Here is a 4,257-nt window from a genome sequence, read left to right as displayed (position 1 = left end):
ACCAATAACAATTAATCTATTGCTTTGCCATAAAATTAACCATATGAGTGAATGAGTTGAACCTAAGCAGAAACCTTTTATCAAATTTGGTGAATTTTTACTTGGTTTTAGTTGATTAGTTAATTGCGTGTTAGTTAGTGTGTCTAAGTTTCTAGTCTTGTAAAACTAGAGAAAACCCTTTTACTTTTATTACTTGTTGGTTAAAATTAGTTATTAGGTTAATTTTTGTTCCTCGAGTTCGACACCCTACTTATTCAACTATACCACTAAAAGACAGGTTCACTGCCTTTGTGTGTCTAAATTATATTTTTAGAGTAGGAATAAAACAAGTTGGTTTTACACACATCAAGTTTTTGGCGCCGTGCCGGGGAACGGTTCAAAAATTAATTCTAATTTCTAGTTTTATCGATCCTTTGTGTGAGCTTATCTTGCACAAAGTTATTTTTTTTAGTAATTCAGTAATTAGGTTAAGTTTTAGTTTTTAATTGTTCTTATTTGTTTTTATTTGTTTTTAGGCTTTTAGGCAGTGTACTCGCCGAGTGCAGTCGAACCTACTAGGCGAGTTCAGTGCTGATTTCCAGTTCGTTTTTATTTTCTTTCTGTTTCGTTTTTGTTCTTTTTACGCGTTTCTTTTTCTTACTTTTATTGCAGAGTGTTTATGACCAGAGGAGGCAATATACCTTTAACTCCACCACTTGAAGACCCGAAAGCTACTTTAAGGAAGAACAAAGGCAAAACCGTTAGAGAATCCGCTTCTTCAAAGAACTCACATTTGAAGAATCTCAAATCCGTTTTTAGCAAGAAAAAGAGTAGTAAATCAGGAGCATCCAACACCTCTTCCTTGGCAAACGAAGACCCAATCAAGGAAGACATCGTGTACGAATCCGAAAAGGAAGAAAGCGAATTTGAAGAAGGTAGCGATCTAGAAGGCGGATTCGGAGGCACCATGGCTAACATCGACGAAGTTACCATGGGCGAGTGGAAGAAGAGGATGCGTGAAGATACCGGTCCGGGACTCGTGCAACCCGCGATTCCTGAAAATGCCAACTTCGAACTTAAAGGCCACATACTCGCCCAACTTAAAGAAATTTCGTTATATGGAAAAGATCACGAAGACGCGTACAAGCACCTAGAAGAGGTCAATGATATAGTCGATTACTTTAACTTTCCTAATGTGGCCCGCGAAACCGTTCTGCTTCGCATGTTACCAGTCACGTTTAAAGGCGCTGCAAAAGATTGGCTAAAATCACTCCCTCCAGGATCCATCACCACATGGGCTAGAATGAAAGAAGAGTTTATTGATCAATTTTGCCCACCATCAAAGATAGCCAAGTTGAAGAAAGCTATAGCTAATTTTGAGCAACAAGCCGGAGAATCACTTTATGAGGCATGGGAGAGGTACAAAGGCTTACTAAGGAATTGACCACATCACGATCTTAATAGTCAACAAGAAGTCTCCATTTTTTATGATGGAGTAAACGTGACAACAAGGTAATTACTTGACTCGCAAGGACCGCTCACAAAGAAGGCACCCCCGGTGATAAAGCAACTAATTGAGGAATTCTCTAAGCACTCTAGAGAATACCACAATCCAAGGAATGATGTGACAAGGGGATCAGCTTATGCAGCTTCAGAAGATTTGTCGGCAGTTATGGCAATGTTGAAAACCATGGATAGGAGGATGGACAAAATGGATCAAACAATCCATGCTATTCAGGTAGGATGTGAGAATTGCAATGGGCCTCATCTATCAAGAGATTGTGATTTGGACGAGAACGGGAATAAGAAAGTGCAAGTATGCTATTCTAGTGGTGATAGATTTAATGACGATTGGCGAAAACCTAAGAAAGAATGGCTTCCTTATGATGAGTACAAGAAGGCGAAGGAGGAGAAGTATAGACAAAAGGCAATGGGTTTTTACCAAAAGGAGGAGCCGGTACAAGAAAAGAAACCAAATTTAGAAGAAATGCTCACTAAATTTGTAGCTGCATCCCAGAAAAGACACAATGACCACAACGCTGCAATACAAGATACAAGAACAATATTAAGGAATCAGCAAGCATCTATTCACAACATTGAGAAGCAGCTGGGGCAACTTGCCCAACAAATAAATCAAAGAGCACGGGGAGAACTTCCTAGTAATACCGAAAACAATCCACGAGGCGCACATATAAATATTGTGACAACTAGGAGCGGAAAGATAATTACTCCTCTGGCCCCTATTTAGAACGAAGATCCGAAGCTGGTACAAAAGGAGGAGGCAGAAGAGCAGAACCAAAATCAGACCCAGCTGAACCCAGACACTACTCGCCGAGTCCAGGATATGGACTCGACGAGTCCGACACCTGATCAGAAAATTAAGTCTCCAGCTAAGCCATATCAGCCTCCACTGTCGTATCCAGCCCGAGCTAGACAAGAAAAGAATGAAGAAGACTACCAAAAGTTTCTAGAACACATAAAGGCTCTTCAAATTAATATACCATTCATAGAAGCGGTTGCACAAATGCCAAAATACGCCAAATTTCTCAAGGAGCTTCTAACTAATAGAAAGAAGATGGAAGAAGTGAAGAAAGTAGTTCTAAATGAGAATTGTTCAGCTGCCATGTTGAACAAACTATCGAAGAAGAAGGGTGATCCGGGAAGCTTAACCTTGCCTTGTAAATTCGGAAATTTAGCCACCATCTATGCATTGGCTGATTCAGGGGCGAGTGTAAATCTCATGCCATACTCATTTTTCAAGAAATTAGATCTCCCGGAGCCAAGGCCAATTCGAATGGCAATTCACTTAGCAAATAAAACGGTTACATTCCCAAGGGGAATATGTGAAGATCTATTGGTGAAGGTTGATAAGTTCGTGTTTCCCGCGGACTTTATAGTGTTAGACATGGAAGCGGATCCTCAAGTCCCGATCATTCTTGGAAGACCTTTCCTTAACACCGCAAGCGCTATAGTTGACATGCGAGATTCCAAACTTACTCTACGGGTGGGGGACGAATCAGTCACTTTTGGGGTTGATCAAGCCATGAAGCACGCAAGGAGTAGTGATGACACAACATTTTCGATTGATATGTTGGAAGAATTAATGGAGGAATGGAATAATGAAGAACCAAACAAGTCCACCATCACCTTTGATGAAGAATTCGATGCTGAAGGCGACCTACTGGAAATAGAGAGACTGCTTGAGGAAGCTGATTATAATGAGCTGATCAAAAGTACTGAACATTCTACTCGCCGAGTAGAATCGACCTACTCGACGAGTCCATCCAAAGAATCCCGATTAGTCGCGAAATTTGCCCAGGACTCGACGAGTCCCATCACTGGACTCGACGTGTGCAACATCCAGAACACAAAAACTGAGCTGAAAGCACTACCAGGTCACTTGTAGTATGCATTTCTTGAAGAGGGTCAACAAAAACCTGTAATTATAGCTGCTGATTTGACTAAACATGAGAAAGAAAGTCTTGTGGGGGTACTAAAGAAGAGGCAATGTGCTATAGCATGGAAGATAACCGACATCAAGGGAATTAGTCCAGCTTATTGCTCTCATAAAATTAACTTAGAAGATGGGGCTAAACCTGTAGTTCAACATCAAAGAAGACTAAACCCGAACATGCAAGAAGTTGTGAAAAAGGAGGTGGTGAAACTATTAGATGCCGAGATTATTTACTCAATATCCGATAGCCCGTGGGTGAGTTCGGTGCAGGTGGTACCGAAAAAAGGAGGAATGACGGTGGTAGCAAATGAAAATAACGAATTAATCCCAACAAGAACGGTGACCGGGTAGCGTGTTTGCATCTACTATAGGAAACTAAATTATGCAACATGCAAGGATCATTTTCCATTGCCATTTATTGATCAAATGCTCGAGAGGCTGTCCGGGCATCTATAGTATTGCTTTCTCGATGGTTTCTCGGGATATTTTCAAATTCCAATCGACCCACAAGATCAAGAGAAGACTACTTTTACATGCCCGAGTGGAACATTTGCATATAGACGCATGCCTTTTGGGTTATGCAATGCACCGGCTACTTTCCAAAGGTGTATGATGGCCATTTTCCACGATGTGATCGATAAGTTTATGGAGGTTTTCATGGATGACTTTTCGGTTTTCGGGTCCTCTTTTGAAGATTGTTTGTCCAACTTGGATCTAATGTTAGCAAGATGTGAGAAGACCAACCTTGTCCTTAATTGGGAGAAGTGTCATTTTATGGTGAAGGAAGGAATTGTGCTAGGACACAAGGTCTCGAGTATGGGGAT

General features: G+C 40.9%; 1 non-coding gene across 1 annotated transcript; it reads right to left on the bottom strand.

Annotated features, from left to right (window-relative positions):
• Nucleotides 1–1,330: 1,330 nt before the first annotated feature.
• Nucleotides 1,331–1,437, bottom strand: LOC145110424 (small nucleolar RNA R71). Its single transcript, XR_013709803.1, has one exon. It is a non-coding gene; the product is annotated as a small nucleolar RNA R71 (small nucleolar RNA).
• Nucleotides 1,438–4,257: the final 2,820 nt, after the last annotated feature.

This window comes from Lactuca virosa, chromosome 4, assembly GCF_052849685.1.
Source record: "Lactuca virosa cultivar CGN04683 chromosome 4, Lactuca_virosa_CGN04683_v6, whole genome shotgun sequence".
Classification (NCBI taxonomy): domain Eukaryota; kingdom Viridiplantae; phylum Streptophyta; class Magnoliopsida; order Asterales; family Asteraceae; genus Lactuca; species Lactuca virosa.
Note: the sequence above shows the minus strand (reverse complement) of the source record. Positions and strands in the feature narration are given on the sequence as shown.